Source organism: Pelmatolapia mariae, linkage group LG17 (genome assembly GCF_036321145.2).
Source record: "Pelmatolapia mariae isolate MD_Pm_ZW linkage group LG17, Pm_UMD_F_2, whole genome shotgun sequence".
NCBI lineage: Eukaryota > Metazoa > Chordata > Actinopteri > Cichliformes > Cichlidae > Pelmatolapia > Pelmatolapia mariae.
The window spans coordinates 25,323,007-25,347,515 of record NC_086242.1 but is presented as its reverse complement, the minus strand read 5'-3'; the positions used below and the strand labels follow the sequence as shown (position 1 = coordinate 25,347,515).

The window sequence follows — 24,509 nt, the reverse complement described above, 5'->3', positions numbered from 1 at the left end:
TTACTAAACATGTCTGTGGTTTTTACAGTAAAAAATATATAACTACTACTAGGATTTTATGTTTTTTGTGTGATTTTATGTGAAACGTATACCTACTGCATTTGAATTATTTTAACCATATGTAACACCGGAATATGTGTTGCTTTTTTTTTCTGCAGGAGAAAGGGGGTGGTGGTAGTGAAGGGCAAGATCCCAAGGGGTGTAATCACGTTAGCTTTGGCAGAGTTTATATTTCTAACGGTTCTTTAAAATTGCAGCACATTAAATATTATTAAAAAGCTGTCGTGTAAGAAGTTAGAAGGTATCCTGGATCAAGTGCTGAGATGTTAGCTTTTTTTAAAGGCTTTGATTTGGCCACCCCATTTGATTTTCATGCCACCCTAAGAAAATTTCTCTAGATCCGCCCCTAATCAACCAAGGTTTAGGGTGAACCCATGAGGCCTTGCCTGACCCTATCATGTGACTTACTGAGATCAAATGACGCAAAATGTTAGTGGGCGTTAAGGTGTCTGGAAAGGGATCTCAAAACTGGATTATAGATGGTAGAGAGTTGACGTCATAAGCCACCCCCTCTGTTCAAAAACTGGTCGTTTACAGTGGACATAGATGGCCTCTTTCACTCCTCTATCAAACCATCTGTCTCCTCTGTCCAAAATGTGAACATTTGCATCCTTGAAACAGTGACCTTTAACCTTTAGATGCAGATATACAGCTGAGTCTTGTCCTGTCAAGGTGGCTCTTCTATGTTGTGCCATGCGTTTATGAAGTGGCTGTTTGGTTTCTCCAATGTAGAGGTCTGAGCACTCTTCTCTGCACTGTACAGCACACACTATGGTGCTTAGTTTGTGTTTGGGAGTTTTGTCTTTGGGATGAACCAGTTTTTGTCTGAGGGTGCCGCTGGGTTTGAAGTACACTGGGATGTCTTGTTTGGGGAAGACTCTCCTGAGTTTCTCTGATAAACCTGCTACAAAAGGGGATGACAGTATAGTTCCATTTGTCCTTCTGATTCTCTCTAGTTGGTGTCTGACCTTCTTTTCTGTGCAACTTTGGTGATTTTACGAAAGCCCAATTAGAATAACCACGTTTTAAGAGCTTTCTTTACGTGTGTGTTCCTTCTTTTTCCCTTCTGGCATAGAGGGAATGTTTTCTGCCCGGTGTTTCAGGGTCCTGATTTCTCCAAGCTTGTGTTCCAGAGGATGGTGGATGTCAAAGAGTAGGTACAGGTCTGTGTGTGTGGGCTTATGGCAATGTTGAGGTTTCCATTTTCCTAAGATGGTGCCGCCATTGCGTGCAATAGGTCGGCAGCCTTAACATGAAATTTCCCCTTGTGGGACTAATAAAGGTATATCAATCAATGTGGCAAACAGTTATCCTTTGTGTCTTCACTGGTGAACTTTAAATTTCTGTCCAATGAGTTGATGTGAGCAGTCAAGGATTCAGCTTAGTTTTGACCCAGGTGTCATCAATGTATCTGTACCCATGGCTAGGTGCTGTCCTTTTAAAAGAGACAAGAGCTTTTCTTTCCACTTCCTCCATGTGAAGGTTGGCTACAATAGGTGACACTGGGGAGCCCATGGCACATCCATGTTTTTGCCTGTAGAAACCCTTGTTGTATTTAAAATATGCTGTGGTAAGGCAAAGATCTAACAGTGTGCAAATTTGTTTGGGGGTGAAGCCGGTTCTGTTTTCCAAGGAGCTGTCTTCTTGTAGTCGTTTTCTGAGAGTCTCCACTGCCTCAGTTGTAGGTATGCAAGTGAAGAGTAAAACCACATCAAAGGACACTATGGTTACATCTGGATCCAGTGCAGGTTTCTGGTCCTTGTTGTTGAAGTCAGTGGAGTTGATGTGATGGGGTTGTTCCCCACAAGGGGCACAAGGATGGTGGCAAGGTGTTTGGAAATGTTGTAGGTAGCTGAGTTTATACTGCTAACACTGGGTCTGAGTGGGAGTCCTTCTTCGTGGATCTTTGGAAGTCCGTAAATACAGGGTATAGCATCCCCTGGGTATAGACGACGGTATGTAGTGCGGTCAATAACTTTATCCTTTTCAAGTTCTTGCAGGCGACTGTTGACTTTTGTAGTCGTTTGTGGGGTCTCATTTTAAGGCTTCATAGGTACTGTTGTCACTAAGGAGTGTAGTAATTTTTGTGTGATAATCCGTTGTGTTTAGAACAAAAGTGCACCTCCCCTTGTCGGCTGGTAATATGGTGATGTTTTGTTTTTGCTTAGTGATGCAACGGCCTTCTTTTCTTGTATTGTGAGGTTAGACGAAGGGACTTTAGCACTGGAGAGGGTGGATGAAACCTTCATCTTGATTTGCTCTGCTTCTGTTTGTGTTCATTTATTAATCCAAATGGCGGAAGTGTAACTACCAAGGGAGAAGGTTTTAAAATCTTATTTGTTTGTAAAGTCAGCAATCTTTTAGGCAGTTTGCATTTGATTTGACTAAATATTTTGTACATGAAGTTTTCATGTCTTGTTGACCTTTGAAAAGAAAGGTAATAATGCTTGAAAATAATTGCAAATTTAAGTTTTCAATAAGTAAGTAACAGAACTTTTCACCAAGTAACAGAAATTTGTTCTTGAAGATGTCATCAATTTCAATTTAACGTGAATCTTAATCTAAAGTTGTATTAAGCTTTTTAATAACAGGTGCCAAATTTCAGCTTTAAGGTGGCCACGGGTTGGATAGTGGCAAATGTAACAAAGGCTTCTAAATTGTAATATAATGTAGTTGCTCCCTGGCTGCCCTGAACTTAGCGTCCCCTTTGCCAAATTCCACTTTAACCCCAGACAATAACATGTAGAATATTTCCATTTGTTGGACTGCAGCAGCCACCAAATCGTGAAGTTTTCAGTCATCTCATCAGTTTTAAGAACAAGTTCCAACTGGATGACACAATATATTACACTGTTAGTGTAATAGCATGAATTACTTTTAGTATGAGAAATAAAACATGACTAATGTTTTGTCACATGCCTGAAGGGGTTAAAATAACAACAGTGGACACAGATAATTCAGCTGTTTACGTTGAAATGACTGCAGCTGGCTGAGCTAATTTCAATGTAATACTGACACAACAGCTCTCTTTTCTCCTGAAAGGTAAATGAGACTTTTAATCTATCTGCTTTCAGAACAAAATCTTTTCTCTACATGTTACATTTATAAAAGCACACTCACACATGCCTATACAGAACAAAGAAATACAACACACTCACACTTCACAAACCATGCACATTCATCAAACTGACTCATCATAAGCACTGTTGCAAAGGCTTACCTTCCTCTATAAAGAAATCCACTCATTTTTCAGCTGTATCATTTAAAAACAGCACAAAAGCTCAGTGCAAAGTATGTCCTCATCTGTCAGGTGAATAGTCCTTGGCCTCAGCCTTCAGAGACCCGAAGATATCCGATTACCTCCTAGCTGCCATTAGAGTTTCAGTAAACAGTCAAACCCAGGCATATTACAAGCTGCAAATAGCAAAGTTGCAGAGAATCTTCAGAGTCAAAGCAGAGTGACCACAGTCAGGCTCTTCGGCCACGAGGCTCCCAGAGGAGCGAGCCAAGCACCCAGGCAGTCATTTGACGTGGCAGCGAGAGTCACAGAAAGACGTGGTAAACAGCACCGTGGAGCAAAGGTACACAGAGGCTGCTTGGTTCACCATGAAAGAGTGATCTGTCTCAGCATGCTCCACAACAGCCGCTTCACCAGGTATGTGTGCGCGTGTGTGTGTCAGTGGGTGTATAAACCACACCAACGTTTTCCTGCCATTTCTAATAAAATACTCACTGTCTATTGACTATTTGCCTCTGGTACTTTTTAAAGGCAGGTGGAGCACAAGGAGGATACCTGTGTGTTTGATAGTGTGCATGTGTGTTTATGCACACCTCCTTCTCCCTGTAGGTGTGTCTAACGTGTTGCAACAGGTAAAAGGCGGCATTTAGACACAAATTTCCTCCAACACAAAACACTGAACTGCTTTACATTTTTTCCTGGAGAAAATGTTCAGATCCTTCACATAAAAGCAGCATTAAGCACCTCTATTATCACTCTCTTGAAAATCAGTTTAAAAGAATCACAGTATAGCTGTGCCGACTAGATCTGAACAAACAAGCAGCACATTGAGGTTGGCCGAGGGAGCTCAGGATCAAAGCTAGACAGCTTTAGGCTAGGAGTCAAAAACAGTGGTCTGGACGTTTGTGGAAATTCTTATTCAGTGCTTCTCCAAACAGGAGGGTGTGGTCTTTTAAAGTGGGAGTCTGTATGTAGGAAAAAAAAATCAGATTTGAACTGTGTTTGGTTTAAAGAAAAACTCCTATGGGCAATTTTGGGTGTGGCAGTTTATTAACACAAAGGATCAAATTGTATATTCATTCACCTGAGAAACAGGCCTTTATAAATTAGAGAGAAGCCTCTTCTTTGGTCATAGGAGTTTTAATTTTCTGTTAACTTTCTTAATATTGCATATTCAGTTCAATGTGCACAGATAATGATAATTATCATTTAGTAAACGAAGGGCAAGCACAATTAGACACGGTGTGCCAAGTTACAGTATTAACCCTTTATTGACCGGCCCTTCAAATTTACCTGTAAAATGGGCCCGCCGGTGGGCCCATGGTCAATAAAGGGTTAATGGTTATTTATCATTTGTTTTGCTGCTACTTTACTTTATAAAAGTGTGTGTATGGCAACGAGAAAATTGTATTTGAATTCAAATCTTAATGGCACTCAAGGGGAAAACCTTGACTCATAATAATAATAATAATAATAATAACAATAATAATAATTAAAAAGAAAATAATAATAATGATAATAATAATAATAATAATGATACTATTAAAACACATTCCCAGATCCAAATAAAATTAAATTGTCTCCTCCTTTGGTCATGATCCACCGTTTTAGATAAATAATGTTTTTGTATAAAATAATCGTGGAAATGAAGTGAAAGTAGTATAGTAGTGGTAACAAACTGGTGAAAAAAACAGGAAAGACACAGGAATTGTATTCTGCTTTCTAAACTCCCACAGGTTTTTATATAGATTCACATTTGCCAGACAGCTGTACCCGATGTTCATGTTTGCTGACTGTTTTTATTCACAACCACAATACATGTGCTAATGCTGGCCATAAACCAAGAGTTCGTGCACCTTTTTTTGACACCTGTTTTTGATTCGCGCTGAAATAAGCCAAACAAAATGGGGGAAAGAAAGATTATAGTGATCATAACTCACTACAGTTTAATTTTATTGAGATGACAAGACTTTTTTAGTAGTAAATTCTACTACTTCATGTACTGCCATGTAATAACAGCTTCATAGGAACTGAGTATGTAAATAACACTTAATATTCATGACAAAGAGATACCTTGCTATATTTGGATCTATGTGCGTATATGAAATCTAAAACTGGTCAATTCATAATTTAGTGTAAGATAGATACAGATACATGACCTGTAAGTTTGCAGTTAAGGAACAGGGAATGTCTCTTCTCCTCTCTTCCTCACCTTCACTGTCCTTCCATCTCGACCTAAGCATAGATATCCTCACATTCCACACATAGCACACAGCATGCAGCTGGCCAGCAGGCCTTATCGGTTGAAGAGACAGAAAATCAGAGGTTGAACTGAGAGGCTTCCCTCAACTGAGCCAAACGCAATCAGCCAAAATAACAAACCCTTCACTCAAGTGTGATTTACTGCTTGGGTCACTTGGAGTCTTGGGTGTTACTGTGTATTCATAATTCCTTACATCAGGCCTAGTTCCCAATCCATGGGGTTAGGGCAAAAACAATTTGAAAGTAAACTTCAAAGATTATTATAGAAACAAGAATAAGGAAAATGAAAAAGAAGATGATGGCAGGAGAAAATTTAGTAATGAGGGCACTTAGGAAGAGGAAGAAGAGTGGAAAGGCAGGTGTGAAGGTAGGTGGCATCCAGATGACATACCTGTGGCAGTATGGATATGTAGGAGAGAGGGCAGTGGTCTTTTTAAGTGGTCTTTGTTTAACACAATCCTGGAGAGAGGGGACATCCCTGAGGAATGGATACCAGGAAGGAGGTGGTGTGACACACCTGCAATCATTTACCTTTAACTTGTATATTAGCAGAATATTGTTACCACAGAAACAGACATTTGTTTATGAGACTACATGAAGTTACCAGTTTCATCTAAGATTATATGTTTTTTATCATTTCTTTCAATTCCATATTAATTCTGTGTGCGCATTATTCTCTTCTGACAGGCTGTGGTCACCACTGCATAACAGAAGAATTTATTCACTTAACATATCAGTCTGTAACTTTTCGATTTTCTTCACTGTTTAGTTATTCTCTTGACTCAGTTGTTGCTGTGTAAGCACGTAGATATTTCACACATGACTCCTGTGGTTTAGAAGAATCAGTCAAATTCCCTTGACTGAGCTCACATCTTAATTTTTGGCAGTCAAACTATGATCATAGAACTTGAGTCGGACCTTCACGCTCCAAAAAGATTGAAAGAGAAATTACGAGAACGGGACAGTTTATTCAGTAGAGCTAGATGTAGAAATTCGGTGTTAAATTTAACTACTATGAATAATGTTATCTGATATTGTTATTCTAGATTGAGGTGATGACAGGCATGAAAGACATGAGACATGAAACAAGAGAGACGAGGGCCAGTCTCCTGACAGAAAGCTACACCCTGTTATTAACCCAATCACATCCTTTACCCTCCCACTTGTGCATTCTTTCTTTTTTTCCTCGTTAACTTTCAGCTTTCCACCTTGAATCTTGTATCTGTGCTCTTGTGCTTAGACTGCTGTTGCTGGCTAACAATTATAACAGGTCGATGTCAGTCAGTCACCTCAACTCTGTTTACAGTGAATAAATACTTTTTTACTTTAATCAAAACCTTACTGACTTTAGAAAGAGTACTGCAAAAATAAAAAGTGTTCAAACACAAAAAGGAAATGTGAAGGATTTCTTTTAAACTTTACTAAATTGCATGTAGATATGGCAGAGACAGCCTGCTGAAGTTCAAACCAAGCATTAGGAAGAAAGGTGAGCGAAAGTGACATGGTTGTTGATGCCAGATGGGCTGCTCTCATTTTTTCAGTGGAGAATTTCGAGCTGATAGGAAGGCAACAGTAACTCAGTCGCTTGTTAGAAAAATGTAAGCAGAAGAGCATTTCTGAAAGTATCTGACCTTGAATCAGACGGGGTACAGCAGACCACACTGTTGGTCACTACTGTTATCTAAGAACAGGATACGGAGGCTATATTTTGCACAAATTTTTCACCAAAATTCCACAATAGAAGTTTGGAGAAACACGACCCTACTGGTCTCCATAATCACCAAATCTCAGTCCAGTGGAGCATATTTGGGATGTTGTTGAAAGTGACATTTGTATGAGCAGCAATTATGTGATACAACATGTTACTAGTTACTACTATGATATATGCTTACATGTGATTGGCTTTGCCATGACATGCACCTGTGATCAAGGTTGAAAGTATGTATTTTGTATTGTATCTATTTTTTTGCAAGTAAACCTCTGACAGTGTGTTACTCGATTTGTTCTTTCATACTTATTTGAAAGAAGTTCAAAGTAATTAAATTGAAAACCCAATGTAGGACTCATCAGACCGGAACTAAATTTAAACACATCTTAATTGCAGGCAGCAGACTGAGTTAACAAAAATAATAACAGAGCAGCGGATGAGCAAAACAGACTAATAAACTAGGACCAGAGAAAAACACAGACAGATGAGCATGCAGCATAAGGTTATGAGGGAAGATGAAACAAAGACCAGAAGCAAACTGACATAAGGTAAACTAACATAGAAACAAGACTGAATTCCAACAGCAGGCACTGAGGACAAGACACAGAGATGAGACTAGGATAGACTGGACATCACAGGGAACTGACATAACTAAACAAGAAATCAAGAGCAGCAAATAACCAAACTCAGAAGCACTAGGAAATAATATACATATGTTATAATTCACTGGGCCCACATCCTCATTTTAGGTTTGGCAGCATTTTAGTAGGTAAAGGTGAATGGCTTGGACATGAATTGAGCTGCGGTTTGGGGAAGGCCTCGAAGGGGCCTGGCAGATCCCCGTGTACCAAATGGAAGTGAAGAAGTTAAAGAATTGAAAAGGGGAAGGATGGTGGGGCAAACGAGAATGAACAGCTTGTAGAACTGGGGAAACATATATAGATGAGAACTGGAAGGAGCGTGTTTGGAGGCGTGGTCACGCTCCTGAAATTCCGATACTGAATCTCCAATAAAAACATGTCAAAAGAACATTTCATTATTCCACAACAAAAATTCGAAACACTGGACCATTATAAATGAACTGGTTTGCATATCGTGCTCCACCTCAGTACTCAAAGTGCTTTATTCAACATGCCTCATTCAAACTATTCTTTCTGTCTAACGTTTACACACATCCTCATACCGAGAGCAGACAGCAATCAGAGAGCAACTTGCCGTTAACATCTTTCCCATGCATATAAGGCACACAGAGCAGTGAGGGATGGAACCACCAACCTACTGGTTTGTAGATAACCTGCTCTATCTCCTGAGCTACAGCCATCCCAGTGCTGGACAGTGCTCAGACAACTAGAGTTGTGACTGACAAAACTGACCATCAACACAGTCAAAAATACCTTTAGTAGTGAAGTATGTAGAAAAAATATGAACAAAAAGGGTTATTTTTGAGAACTTTATCTTCAGTGGACCTGAGTAAGTTTGTCAGGACTCCATTTGAGCTGTTATCTAAATCTGATACATATATGACAAATCGTCTGAATGTTATGCGTTGGGAATGAGAATGTTCTGGTGATGTATGTAAACATCTTTCTTTTCTTTCTTTTTTTAAAATGAATGCAAATATTTAGTCCCTCACAAGAGATGTATTAGTGTTTTGTGAATCTTTCTCCACCATGAGTAGAGAATGAGGCACAGACCTTCACTCTCTGTCTTATTAGATGCGGGGTCTGTGTACTGTGCAGGGAGGATGTTGCTGTCCAGTTAATTCAGCAGTTTATGTACAAGCTGTGAATGACGATCTTGAAGAGTGTTTAAAGGCCAAAAATCTGCCAGAAAGACTTTGAATGACAGTTCACTGGTGTGTACTGTTAAAAAACGAAGAATATTTCACGATAGAAATCAACATCATAAAGTAGCTGAACAACAGTTTGAGCATGTGGCCATTATTTTCCCAGGTGTTTTCACTCAAATCTAGCCAGAAGACAAATGCATTTATTAGCCCTCCCCCATCCAAAGCGCATATTATGAAAAACTACTTTATAAATAATCAATAACTCAGTTTGATGGTTTGGCTCAAATAACACAAATCTAAGCCACAAGTGACATAATGCTCAGTCATTAAACATCAACAAACATTAATTGACAGGAGTTTTTTTTCTTTCTTATTTGCAAAATTGACTTTGGGATAAATGCATCTCACTTATATGTGGAAGTGTCTGCAAATGAAATACATATGTAAAATACACCTAACAAAGTACATGAATAGTAAATATTTGTTTTAACTGAGTACTTTCTGGAGTTTTGGGTTTTCAGTTGAAGATGCAAATAAAAATGTTGAATTAAATTAATTAATTGATTTAATTAATGACTTTAATTAATTTAATTAAAGTAAAAGGTATTTTATCCTATCCTTTTACCCTTTACAACAGTGAAAAAGTAAAAGATTTTTATTACCTTTAGCACAGTACTACAGTAAATATACAGCTTGAGTTTATCTTCATCTAACACACAAAAGTGGTCCTTAAAGTAATGAATGTATGTTATGCCTGAATCAGTGAATGACAATATGAGTAGATGTAAGTGTGAAGTCTGTTAATATATGTCCGGTGTAAAATAGGATGAAGTACAAGACCATTGAGTTACCTGTGTTCAGCAAATAGAGCTGAACTTGTTTTCGTATTTAAACAAACAACACTAACCCTGGTGCTGTTTCTTTATAGCAGCTAAGTTGTACTTCAGGTACTACAGCACACCACATGGTATATTTCAGGTGATGTGTAAATCAGTGCCCACTGACCACCTGAGGTTACAACAGGCCACAACTTACACACAACTGTACTCCCTCCGGCTCACTTAACTCTCGAGTATAAACGCTATAAACGATACAGTAGAACCAAAAGTAACGAGCCTGTTTTGAAAATGTAAGGAGTAGAAAGTAAAGACATTTGTTTAAAATGTAGGGAGTAAACGTAAAAAGTAAAAATAACTACTAAAGTAAAGTACAGATACCTGAAAACTCTACTTACAGTTAGGTCCATAAATATTTGGACAGACAGAGACAACTTTTTTCTAATTTTGGTTCTGTATATTACCACAATGAATTTTAAATGAAACAACTCAGCTCAGACTTTCAGCTTTAATTCAGTGGGTTGAACAAACAAAAAAAAAACTGCAATAAAAATGTGTGGAATTAAAGCATTTTATCATTTTAGGGGCTGTTGCCATGATTTTGCTCAAAATAAATAAAATGTAATTAATTGAATTTTAAATGTGTTATATCAACCCGTTCTCACTCCCAAATCGTAACATTTTACGCTAGGTGACAAATCCTCAACATATTACGTTTTCGGGCACCCAACGCGTTCCTACGTCACGACATCGGAAAACTGCGGACACATGAGAACCGTTTGGACTCAATCTACACATCTTCGCTTTTCCCCTTAAAATCGCTTGGGAAAACACTATTTCATCTCCTTAAAGTGCTGCTTAAGGTTAGGAATAAGGTTATGGTTAGGTTTAGCGATAAGGTTAGGTTTAGGCTTAGGTATACGGTTATGGTTAGGTTTAGGCATAAGGTTATGGTTAGGCGTAGGGATACGGTTATGGTTAAGGTTAGGAATAAGGTTATGGTTAGGCATAAGGTTATGGTTAAGGTTAGGCATAAGGTTATGGTTACGCTTAGTGATAAGGTTAAGTTTAGGGCTGCAGTACAGGGCTGGAAACCGCCGCGTACCATAACAACGTGGAAGGTCACCTTTCGCGTTCCTCAGGAACGCCGCAGGACGTGACAAACGTCGGGATGTTTACGCCTCGGGAGTGAGAACGGGCTCCGCATGATCCTATAATCTAGAGAAAACAAAAACTGTAATAATGTTGGTTCCAGGTCACCTAATCCAAACCAAACTATAAGCCCTGTTTTAAGAGTAGACATGATGTCTGTCTCCAAAACCCAGACTGCGAGCTAGTTCCACAGGAGAGGGCCTGATATCTTGTTCGAGTGCCTGGAATCGTACTTTTAGAAACTCTGGCCTGCAATTGGAGAGCAAAGGATTCTATTGGGATAATGTGATAGCGTTTGATCTTTAAGATATTACAGGGCCTGATCAAAAAGGACTTTGTCATGTGATTGGAAAGAATGTAGCATATTCAGCCTAATCAGAATGACCAACATTCTATATATAATGAGATCTGCATACATGTACAATTTCTAATCTAACTTTCAAACTATTGTCTAAATATTTTGATGTAAATGTCAAATATTGCATAAATTACATCAGCACTGCCAGTCAAAACAGTCATTAAAATATGTGAATTTGCTTTTCCTTTATTCTCTGTCTTCTATCTAAAAAACACTTGAGAAAGCCTAGAAACTTGTTCGAGAGAAGTAATTCATTCAAGAGAAGGAAAAATCACAAGTACTGCCCTTTAGATGGAAAGCTACAGTAGAGGAAGAGGTCTGTACTGAGACTGCTAATGAAAATCATATAGCTCAGAAATCAATAAATCACTAAGGAACAGGAAACAGTTATTGACTAATAACAGTCCCAGACCTCCTGCGGACCAATCAGATGCTTGTCACCGCCTGACAGCATCAACACTGGATTTTGGTTTACAACACAACATAATATGCCTGCTGGGCGGATAAATAACAACACATTGCGTTCTTATGCACTGCATTTCCTTTAAATTTGTTTTCAGTTACACGAGAATAAGTGTCTCCATCTCTATTGCTGTTATTCAGCCAAAACGGTTCTACATTACAGCACAAATAGAAATAGACGATGCGTGACTACCTCGTATGTAAGTCGTATGTTGCGGTGACAGCAGCATCTCTCTTTAGCCATCTTCTTCTTCACCTCCACGAGCACATCATCGCCGGTATCCGTTTATTACCCCTTCATCATCCGGTCATGGTTGCAGGAGTCACCTCAATCTGGAGTCAGAGATGCTGCTGCTCTGACGCCACCACTAATGCTCCCGTTGCAGCTAATTGGTGGGTTAAGCCCCCCCCCTCACTGAAGGGTATTCTGGATTTTCATTTTTATGCACGCAGATTGTGTTCCCTCTTCCCTCAGACGTCCAAGGAAACCATGTGATTCGTCAATGCGGGGAGTTGGCGGGTGAGGGGTAAAACGCGTGCTAAAAAATCACTGCTTTGTTTGGAGAGATGACACATTTTTTAGACAGACTGGCAGCATGTCAAGAGGCACGCTATTACCATAAGAGACAGAGTTTGGCTATTTGTTGGAAATTGAATAAGGATAAGAAATGCATATTACAACTGAATACTATTAAGGCGTGTGAGATATCGATAAGTGAGACAGCAGTCAGAAATTAAATGTTACAAAACTTCCAAAAGTCTGCTAAAATGAAATTTTAGGCAAAACTAAATGTATATGATTCCCCTCCTCAAAATCAGACGGAGTATGAACCGAGCTTTACCTGAATTATAGTTAAAAGACATAGTTAATTGTTTTATTGAGTTAGCAAACTGAATGCTGGAGATATTACGCCGTCAGCCCTGTCCCCATCTCCACAACAACATAATAACGTCATTACATGTGTTTCCCTCTGTGTGTTTATATGAGTGAATTTCCCTTTTTTTGATTTCAAATTTCCTTTAAATCGGTCCTGGTTTTTGCTTCAAACTAGTCTGTGCGAGCCATTGATGTTATGTCACCTAGTGGCCAAATAATGCACTACATTCCACAGTTAATGTACAGTCATGTAAAATCGTGTATTTCCGTTGTGTGGTGTTTATGGGCACATACATTCTTTCAGTTACTCCTAGACACATGTGGGTTCAGTGTGTTTTTATTTCATGACATGTGCTCATATGAAAAAAGGGATGTATTCCATACATTCCACATGTGCCACATGTATTCAAGCTATAGACACCATTCTGTCTTTTTATTTTTTGTTTTATTGTTAAATATAACTATATATATTATTCAGAAATTGTCAAAAAAGTTATATTTTGGAATGTGAAGGGTTTTTCTTTTTTGTTTTAATTAGGGTGTGCTCAAATATGGAGCTTTACAGGAATGCAGGAATTTTATTTTATTTTTATTTTCATATTTTAATTAGCCAATACTCAAGACCATAAAAGTTTTAAGCAAATGGGAGATGGTTGAGCAAAAAATTTGATTTGACTTGAGATGAAGTGACTCACCCATTTCTCTTTATGCAATTCAATGTTATTTGTGTAGCACCAAATCACAACAACAATTCAAGGTGCTTTATATTGTAATGTGAAGGTGTAAGGTGAAGACCCCACAATATTATAAAGTGAATAGAGAAAACTACAACAATCATGACTGCCAATGAGCTAGTGCTTTTGCAAAAGTGGGAAGGAAGGAAGGAAGGAAGGAAGGAAGGAAGGAAAGGAAAAACTCCTTTTTAACAGGAAGAAGCATCCAGCAGAATAAGGCTCATGGAGAGGCAGCATCTGGTGTGACCGGTTGGGGGTGAGTAGATGAAGACAGGACAAAGACATGCTGTGGAAGAGAAACAAAGATTAATAACAACAAATAATTAAATACATGCATTAAATTTGTATATTAACAATAAATAAATAAATATATAAAATTGAACTGAATTAAACTATAGCTACACAATACTATAGTTCAAAAAGCGTGTGATAAAAATGAATGGACAGATGAATGAAAACAATATTAAAGCTAGACTTTAAAAGAAAATACCCCAAACTGGATGCTCTTGTGAACTTATAAAACTAAAATGAAAACACAGATGAAATAACATTTGTTTTATATATTGTCTTAATAATAAGAAATAATTACAACAGCATCAAATGCACTGAGGTCTAGCAGGACCAGCACAGAGATTAGTCCATTTGTAACCTTCACTAAAGCTGTTTCTGTGCTGTGATGAGCTCTGAAACCTGACTGAAACTCTTCAAATAAGCCATTCCTCTGCATATGATCTGTTAGCTGTTTGACAACTGCTCTTTCAAGAATTTTTGACATGAAAGGAAGGTTGGAGGTTGGCCTATAATTAGCTAAGACTGCTGGGTCAAGAGATGGCTTTTTAAGTAAAGGTTTAACTGCTGCCAGCTTGAAGGCCTGTGGTACATAGCTGATTATTAGAGATGGGTTGATCATATTTAACCTCCTAGGACCTGACGTATGTGGACATCACATTTTGGGACGTCTAGACCATAATGCTTAATTTTTCTCTACAAGGGCCTGATATCCACTTACTAGGACATTATACTGCCACTGTTCTAGCAAAATTTGAAACAAATGTCCTCATATGTGGATCTCATTTTTCTCAAAAACAAAAATTAGGTAAAAAAAAATAAAAATAAAAATCTGGTAATTCTTTGTTTTCACATTCTTTAGGTCCCAATCAACCCAAATAGCAAAGAAAAATTAAAAATGCATGCGATGAGTCTTAGGAGGTTAAGATTGAAGGAATAATTAATGGTAGGACTTTTTTGAGCAGTCTTGTAGGAATGGGGTCTAAAAGACACGTTGATGGTTTGGTAACTGGTTTACTCAGAAAGATCAACTGGAGAAAAAGACTCAATGGTACTGAAAGTAACTGTGCATAATGTTATGTCTGGAAGATGGTTACAAGTAATTTTTTTTCCTCTAATGGTTAAAATTTTATTTGTGAAGAAGTTCATGAAGTCATTACTAGTTAACATTAAAGGGATGCTTGGCTAAAACAGAGCTCTGACCTTTTGTCAGCCTGGCTGCAGTGCTGAAGAGAAACCTGGGGTTGTTCTTATTTTCTTCAATCATTGATAAATAATAAGATGTTCCAGATTTACAGAGGGCTTTTTGTAGAGCAGCAAACTGGCTTTTTGGGCTAAATGATGCTTTTCTAATTTAGTGAGATACTATTTACTCTCCAGCTTACCAGTTTTCCACTTTAAAGTGTGTTTGAGAGTTATACCAGGGAGTCAAGTACGTCTGATTTGAGGCTCTAACTTTTAGAGGAGCTACAGTATCTAGAGTTGTACACAGTGAAGAAGTGTGGCACAAAATAATCAACCTCTGTGGGAGTAGCGTAGCTCTGCACTGTGTTGGCACAAAGCAATAAAGAAGAGAGCTGTGGATGAATTATTTCCTTAAACTTAGTTACAGCACTTTGAGGAAGACATCTGCTGTGATGAAATCTACTCCCCACTGCTGTGTAATCCAATATTGTAAATTTAAATGTTATCAGGAAATAATCAGACCAAAGACAGTTTTAGGAAATATTGTTAAATGTTCAGTTTCTATGCCATAAGTTAGAACAAGACCCAGAGTGTGATTAAAGTGGTGGGAGGGCTCTTTTACATTTTGAAAGAAGCCAGTTGAGTCTAATAACAGATTAAATGCCATGTTGAGGCTGTCATTTTTAGCATCTACATGGATGTTAAAATCACCCACAATAATTATTTTATCCGAGCTGAGCACTAAATCAGATAAAAAAGTCTGAGAATTGAGACAAAAACTCTGTGTAAGGCCCAGGTGGACAATTTATAACAACAAATAGAACTGGATTTTGAGTTTTCCAGCTGGGGTGGACAAGGCTAAGTCTCAGGCTTTTAAATGGATTATAACTCTTTCTGCTTCTTTACTTGATTTACAAGCTGAGGTGGGAGATTGTTGCCAAATAATTGTTGATAAGTGATTAAAACATGTATTAACAGGGACTTGGAAGAGAAAGAGGTGATGTTTAATAATCCACATTTCACTGTTTTACTCTTTGGTGCAGATGTGAATGCTGTATTGTTCTTTCTTTGATTCTTAATGTTCAAATTGTTTTTTGCTGGTTTTTAGTTTGTTTTTTGTCTGTTTGGGAGCTGACACAGTCTAAGGGGATGGGGTTTTAGGTGGGATAACCAGAAGAGAGAAGCTGCAGAGAGGCGTGTAAGACTGCAACTCTGCTTCCTGGTTTAGTACATTTGTTCAGATTTTTAGAAATGAAAGCTCCTCCATCCAAACTGGGATGGATGCCATCTAATACGACCAAGTTTCCCCAGAAAGTTTCCCAATAATCTATATAGCCCATGTCGTTTTTGGACATCACTCAGACAGCCAGCAATTTAAGGAGAAAATGAGGCTAAACATGTCACTGGTCCGTTTGGGGTAGGGACCAGAGAAAACTACAGAGTCCGACATTGTTTTTGCAAAGTCACATACCAATACAATATTGATTTTAGTCAATATTGTCACCAATTCAATATTGATTTTTCGATTGGTCATGTTTCGATTGTCATTACTATATTAAACTATAATTTTACAGAATTTTCATTTACCCTGAGCCATTTTCTTCAGTGTCACCTGTTCTGGCCCCTGGAAGACAAGACTACAGTTGCTGGTGTCTCTAGCTTCACATGTCTCAGAACTGAATGAGTTGGTGGTGTACCAGGCGCTTCTATTTAGGAATACGTGTCCTCCTCACCATCATCCAGCCAGCTTAGGACCTCTTGGGACAATCTGCTGGGGGAGAGCTAATGGGTTTCATTGATGAATATATTAAAATATCCTGCTGCACTGTTGTGAGGCTGGACAGTCAAGTGGAACTTTGAATGTACTGTGAACACTTGGGATTTGGTTGCCACCTGCCCCGTGCATCCAAAATCCAATTCCCGCCTTAGCCATGGGGATACTGGTGTGCGTGTGAGACTGTTCCTAAAGACGAACAACCCCACATGCAACTGTCAGCTACTATCTGCTACACTCAACAACAATTACTTCTTGTAGGCTTCTTCCACTGCACAAAATATTCTTGGATATCCTTAGTTTGAGACTCACATTAACCGGAAAAATAAAAACAATGAAAGCTAAAGCTCTTACTGTTCTTTCCTCTGCCTACAGTCAGCAATTCTGCCCATAGGAAAACGATCAGTTTGTCTACCTGGATACTAATCTTCTTGAGAAGGGGAACACTATACCCATATCATAAAGGTACTTCAAAAGCCCTGGAAAATAACATTTTTATCAAAGCAGAGAATAATGCACTTCATGCCAAGTGGCTAACTTGCTTATATTCTGGAGAGATGGCTTGTGAGGGCAGACACAGAGACAGTTAAAGCAGTGACCAATCGATCTGCGCCTCCTCCTGTCAGTTATCAGTTGTTTGAATCTGCTTACTGAATCCAGCTATTACAAAAACTATGACAGTAGCATAGCTAAAGCATGGTATGGTCACAGCAGACCTGCCAAAAATAAATGGTATCATTACTGTAAATTTGATCAAATTTCTATGCAGTACCCAAATTTCAATTATATACAGTGCTGTGAATTTCATGCTTTTCTTGATTTATTATTTTTTACCACACGTGTTTCAGATTATCAAACAAATTTTAATATTAGACATTGATAACTAGAGTAAACACAACATGCAACTTTTAAATGATTGTATTTATTAAGGGAGTAAAGGTATCCAAATCTAAATCATGAATTAACTGTAATTAATAAAACTTTCTGAAAAGCTGAGTTTAGTTTCACTAGTTTAGTTTGCTGCCACACCGGTCGAATCAAGAAATCATTCGAACACAACCAGGAACCTGAAGTAGACTAAAAGATCTCAAAAAGCAACACATTATCCCACGATCTAAAGAAAACAGAGAACAGGTGAGAAACAGATTCATTGACATCTAGAAAGACTAAAAATACATTTCTTGATTCCCCAAAAAACCACAGTGAGAGCCAATATCCACAAACTGAGAAAACTTGTAACAGTGGTGAACTTTCCCACTAATGGCCAGCCAATCAAAGTTAAAATAAGAGGGCATAAAAAACTCATCCACAGGTCACACCAAAATACCCAGAACAGCCTCAGTTAAGGTCAGTGTTCAGGTTTCAACAACAAGAAAGAGAATGGGCAAAAACAGCATCCATGGATTGCATAATGTTAAACGTTAAACCACTATTAACCAAAACAAACACAGACTTGCCTCACATTTGCCAAAAAGCATCTAGATCATGACAAAGACTTTTGGGAAAATACTCTGTCGACTGACAAAACAAAAGTTGAGATTTTGGTTTGTGTCCTGTTCCACCTGGTGGAAGGTGGAACATTAACACAGCTTTTCATGATAAGAAAATCCTACCAACAATCAAACGTGGTGGTGGTGTGAAGTCATCCAGGACCTGGATGACTTCTAAAGAATGGATAAATTCTGCTCTCTACTAGAAAATCTTGAAGGAGAATTTCTGACCATCAGTTTGTGGTCTGATGTGCAAACGGAGATGGGTTATGGATAATGATCTGAAACACACCAAAAAGTCTACCTCTGAATGGCTAAATATATTAATAAAATAAATGAATAAAAAATAAATAAATAATCTGGATTTGAATCAGAGTGAGATGCTTTGGCATGACCTTAAGTAGATCATTCATACCCAAAAACTCCAGCGTGACTGAATTAAAACAATTCTGCAAGGAAGGGTGGCCAAAAATCCCTCAACAGTGATCTTAAAGACTCATTGGCAGCCATCACAAATACTTGATTGCAGTACTTGCTGTCAAGCAGCAATAACTGGAGGCACAACCAGTCATTAAAAACTGCATTTTGTATTTTTTTCAGGTTATCTTTGTCAAAATTTGTTTGATGATCTGTACGCAACAAAAATACGCAACAAAAATAAGCAACAAAAATACGCAACAAAAATAAGCAACAAAAATACGCAACAAAAATAAGCAACAAAAATACACAACAAAAATAAGCAACAAAAATACGCAACAAAAAAACGCAACAAAAAAGGAAGGGGGGAAAAATACTTGGATACCTTAAACAATAAACATTACTAATCCTTGTGGAATGCCTGTTTTACATGGTCTCGGTGATTACATCCATGAGGTCAACAGACAACTACAAGATATATGAATGTAATCTGCAAATTAGTCTTTTTTGATTTAAAGCTACTTATGAGGTTTATTTAAGGGAAAATCAAATGCTGTGTGTGGTTAATGGGTGTGTAGATGTGTTGATGAGTGACGTTACGTTTACGTCTGCTTGCTCTTTTGTAGAGAATACTTGGACCTTTCTGCAGTTTCCTGCTCTGTTTGTTTGAATTAGTCATAATTGCGTGTGACGCTCCTACTCAAGTTAGGACATTTCAGCTGACTGTTAATATTAGCTCATTCCTGCACCCAGAGCTGATGGAGTGATCAAAAGCTTCATTGCTGAAGGAAATATGCTGCTTGTCCCAGCCTGGCACTGATATTCATCACCACCTCAACCCTGCCGGCCCACAGGTGGCTCCCTTATTACAAACACATGTTACGTAGCTGCTCAGTCGCTCAAAAAAAAAAAAAAGTTCAAGTAGAGATTCCATATATCTGCCTGTATTTGGCGTTTCACTGGAATGACTCCAACATTCTTCGCAAACACTATTTGAGTTACATAAACTCATTGTTTAATTGCCTTTAAGTTAAAACACTAACTAAAACTAAAAAGATCTCTACTTAATGATAAATACTTGAACTCAGTGATCAATTCAAAAATTGCTCATGAACAATTTCAGTCCTTCTTAAAAAAAACTTCTACTTGTGGAATGGAATGCCATTCTTCCATTTCCTCAATTGTTGTTTTAATGGTGGTGCTGTCTAACATGTTAACCCACAGTCTCCAATTGGAGTATTGTGAGTGTGTAGGCCTTGGCATATGATTCACATCATTTTGATACTTTAAGCCCTTCTCGAGCCCTCTTGTGCTGTAAATGGGGGGATTGCGTAGCCTTTATAATCAAACAGGGCTTCAAAAGAAGTTGCATCATGGCATTTAGGTGGTCTCTCCCAACAATTCTGGATTAAGTGGCGACGATTGGATACAAGACAGGCCAGCAAAAGTAAAAGATTTGTGGTTTCAGTAGGAAAAATATCAATCAAGGACTGCACAGAGGAGTAGTGGCCATACTTTGGACCTCTCCTGAATGACTGAGCCTCTCACCCTATTTTGAAGGGATAGCTTAGACATCCTACAGGGACAGCTCTTTCATTTCGCTTGTATTGGCATTATTTTCTCATTCTTTCTGTTACCACACACCAGAAAATTGACAGCTTGACTTTTTTGCTCAGCTCTCTCTTAAACACAACACATTTGAACAGTGTCTGCATGAGACACACATAAGTCAGAAAGAGAAAAAGTGTATACATTGTTTTGAAGAAATTCTGATGGGTCATTACTATAAGTAAAAGAAATGAAACAGAGCAGTGTTAAAAATCTATTTCCCAAAGGCGATTCACTCTTGCTAATCAGGTATTAGTTTAAACACCGTTGTTAAATAAGGACAATACAAACATTTCCTCTCGGCGTGCAGCCCATCAGCCGAGTGCCACTTACGCTAAATGGATAATTGAAAAAAAAATAAACTGTGGGGTCCACTTGCTGCAGGCCAACTGGATCTCCAAGTCATTGTGTGTGTGAGGGAAAAGAAAGCCTGGTCTTTGGTTTGTGAAGTCAGTGTATGTGTGTGAAAGTGGAAAAAAAGAGTCTGAGGGGCGACTGCGCACACCGCCACCACTGGGAAAATTGAAGGCAGATTTTCCATGGCAGGCGTAGGCTCCAAATTGTTCGTTTTGGATGGAGAATTTGCTCTGGCATGAGATGTGACAATGATATTCATTTTGGAGCTCACTCCCATTTATATAGTGCTGATTGCACTTACACACCTACATACACACACAAGCTCCAGCTGAGCCAAACTATTACAGAAAACTAAACCTGCCTTCAAATGAGAAAAAGAAACCTTGCCTAAAGTTCAGGCACAGATCTAAAGACTTGTGCTTAAATTGCAGCCTCTCTTTATACTTTGATTTGCACACACACACACACACACACACACACACACACACACACACACACACACACACACACACACACACACACACACACACACACACACACACACACCTACATACACAAACACTCTCCAAAAACAGACATTTCTCTATCGCTTACTCCTACATCCTCATGCATGCCCAGACCCATATGATGTGCCAACATTTGGTTGATGTGATCCAGCTCCAGGATCATGTTTCTTCAAATCATCTCTAACTGGCCAGCATGAGGCCCATTAAAGAAAACTCTGCTACAGATAGCTGAGGTGGTTTACTGTTCTCTATTTCAGTCAGGAACACAGAGGAACATGGATTGGGTGTGATGGGAAAAATCACAGAACGGGGTGCACGTCTCCTCAAAGTTTTCTTAGTTTTAGCCCAGCTAAATCAGCCCAAAAGACAAAAAATGTATTGATTGTACTATACTGCAATGCTTCCAAATTTGTGCTCATTTTTCATGTTTTTTAGTTTTTGTTTTTTCACCCGAATTTTCTGATTTATTATGGAGATCTATGTCTGATTCAAGCTAGATTTGAATTTCTGAAGACCATTAAGAAAAATTAAATTAGTTTTACTTTAAATCAGTTTCAGCGATTAAATTTGATGGTTGAACAACTGTATGTTCTAGTTTTATTATCCTTGATTTTGGGTTGCATTTTTTGAAAAAACCTTGTTGAGAATACACAAAATGCACCATATTTATTTTAGGAAATTAACCTATTTTTTATTTTGAATTATAGTTGGTTCGGATTTTAGATTTAATTTAATGTTTTGATTTGTGTGTTTATATCAGCATGAACACTTATTATTTATGGAGCAGCTGACGTTACTTTTTTTTCCTGGCTATGTCGCAGCTGTGCATTCTCTCAGTGTCCAGCAGAGGGAGTGAGACATTTGATAATCTGAGTTCCTGTTTAGGTGCAGCTATGGCAGCTGTAGCATTTTTTAAGTAAAAGTACTAAAACAAATTCAATCGTGAAATTGACACTATTTTTTTTATATATTAGAATTTGAAGGGTTTTTTGAGCATTGAACCACAACTTTTTTGATGCCATCATGCAAAGTGATCTGAAAATGCAATCAGTTTGGTGCATTTACACATATGGATACACATATAAACACACCCGCGGACACACACGTGATAGTGGGCACACAGCCCACTCCGTCTTTTTGCTTGTAATCTTACAATCTGATACAGTCTGATACTTCTATGCTTTACTTCTATCATGAAAGACGGTTTTAAAGGCAGCGAGAGGTAAAAACACAAATGTGTTACAATGCCTGTTCGATGAATAATGTAATATTCCCTGTGCTCAGTAAATGTTTGTGCTCTTGAGACTTCTGTCATATTTCCCAGGTCATACATTTGTTCAGCTGCGAGAGGCTGAACTTCCTGTAAGTAATTGACAAACTCCTTTAAATAGTTCATGTGCCATAAGGGAATATGAGCTCTGCCGATGATTATACAACGATGGCGTCTCAGAGCTCACGTCATGTCACTCACCATAATTGTTGTTTTGGTTGTTTCCCTGCTGGACCTCAGAAGGGCTTAGAGAATTAAAATGCTAATTCATCCAGGACCAAAATAATCCAAACAGCTATTTAAGTTGAGCCAGAAGCATTTATCACACCATAATTAAGTTAGATCCAGGAGGAGACAAAAACTATCTTTGTTACTATGTTAACTGCAGCATGGAAAAACCCAGGATCTGTGCAGAAAGCCTTTCATTTGGAGTTTTGGATTTAAAGGTTAACTCTTATTTTTGGAGCATTGACCATCACCCCTGTATGTAACAATAACATTGCAATCCCCAAGTTCAAATCTGTGATCACTACACGGAAATAAGATGGTGCAAGATGCATGAGCAAATGATTAGATGGGTCAGATACCAGAAGATAAGGACAACAATCTTAACTAAAACAAAGTAACATCCACCACCCTTTGTATCGGCTATGACTTATGCTCCTGTGTGTGCACAGTTTTCATGAGCAAACAGGAATTATTGGTAATGTTTCAGGCATGCTGACTCAGTTTGCCCTCCAGACATAAAAAGGTTTAGATGAGCTACAAAAACCTTTGACTTGTTTACTCGTCACCAGATCAAACAAGCCAAAGGTTTTGCTCATGTTCTCCTTTTCTCCACCTAGAGAGTATAATATGCCACAAGAATGAGAACCACCATTAGTCTAGACAGTTTCACTCGGCTGAAATTCTTCTTGAAGTAAAAAACCCCCAAAACAAAACAGCATCCCATATTATGCTCGATGACTTAAAAAGCTGAATGCCTGCACTCGCATGAAAACTCTGAGATGGATAAGACTACAGAGAGATGCCGAAACCTGTACTGAAAACTCAAAGCTCTGTTGTGTTTAAGAGAGAGCTGAGCATAAAAGCAAAGCTGTCAATTTTCCGGCATGTAGTAACAGAAAGTACAATTTGAATAAGGTACTTGAGTATAATTTTGAAGTTACATTCCATCAACTCCATCCTGAAGTTATTGCAAATAATACAAATGATGGTCAAATGTGCAAAAGTGAGGGCTACCTCTTCGGGTTAAATGCCTTCTGGTGGAAGCACAGGCTTCAGAAATAGCACGTGTTAATCAGTAAAAGCAAGCATCGTTTTTATGGGAAAAAAGCAGACAGATTGTAAAGAAAAGGAAAACAACCACTCATTGGCAATGCAAGAACAGTTCATATGCTCATCAATGTTAGCCTTGGGATGGCAGCTTGAAGTTAATTATGTTTCCTTTCCAATCCAACAGAGGGTGTAGTCGAGCTTGCATCTGTGTTTATGAAAAGTGTGTAATAATAGTGACTTAATCACACAAACAGTGCAACCTCTCAGTCAACTTGACTTGCGTGGAAACTCCACATCTCAGGACATTCTTTTGGTTGTTCACCCAAACCACACACTGTTAACAGCTGTGCAGTATTTCACTCAGACTGCTTGGAGATTTTCTATTTTTTGTGTTGAGCTCTTTTCCAAAACCACTCATTAATAAAGTATTTGTGATCATGTGGCACTGATGGCAGAACAAAGCTTACTTCAGGCAGAGAGTGAGGGGCAGGAAGCAAAGAAAAGAAGGTGAAATGCAAAAGTCAAGGAGAAAAAAGCAAAAGGAGAAAGGAACAAAGGAAAAAAAAGATGGATGTTTCAAAGGAGCCGGGTTAAGTAACGCTCTCTTTCCCGCTCTCTTGCACATACACACTCTGCATGCAGACTCCTCACCCCTCCCTCGCTCTTACTGTCTCCTCTGTAATGAGCTCCAGATGTGCTGCTAAGATGGGGGGGTGGGTGGGTGGGTGAGGGTGACGGGTGGAGGAGGAGCGGTGGTAATGGGGGAGCTGCCTTGTATGTCATGTGCTCATTCAAGTAGAGACGATGTCTGAGGGGACGCTGTCAGCCCTGATGGAGTTGCAGACCAGGGCCTGGAGGCG

General features: G+C 38.5%; 1 protein-coding gene across 1 annotated transcript in view; it reads right to left on the bottom strand.

Annotated features, from left to right (window-relative positions):
• The window catches only part of pde4dip (phosphodiesterase 4D interacting protein), a 93,715-nt gene extending 81,415 nt beyond the window's left edge, over positions 1-12,300 (bottom strand). Inside the window, exon 1 of the mRNA XM_063460147.1 lies at positions 12,059-12,300. The gene's annotated coding sequence lies outside the window, so the exon portion shown is untranslated. The remainder of the gene's footprint in view (positions 1-12,058) is intronic.
• Between the last annotated feature and the right edge of the window lie 12,209 nt (positions 12,301-24,509).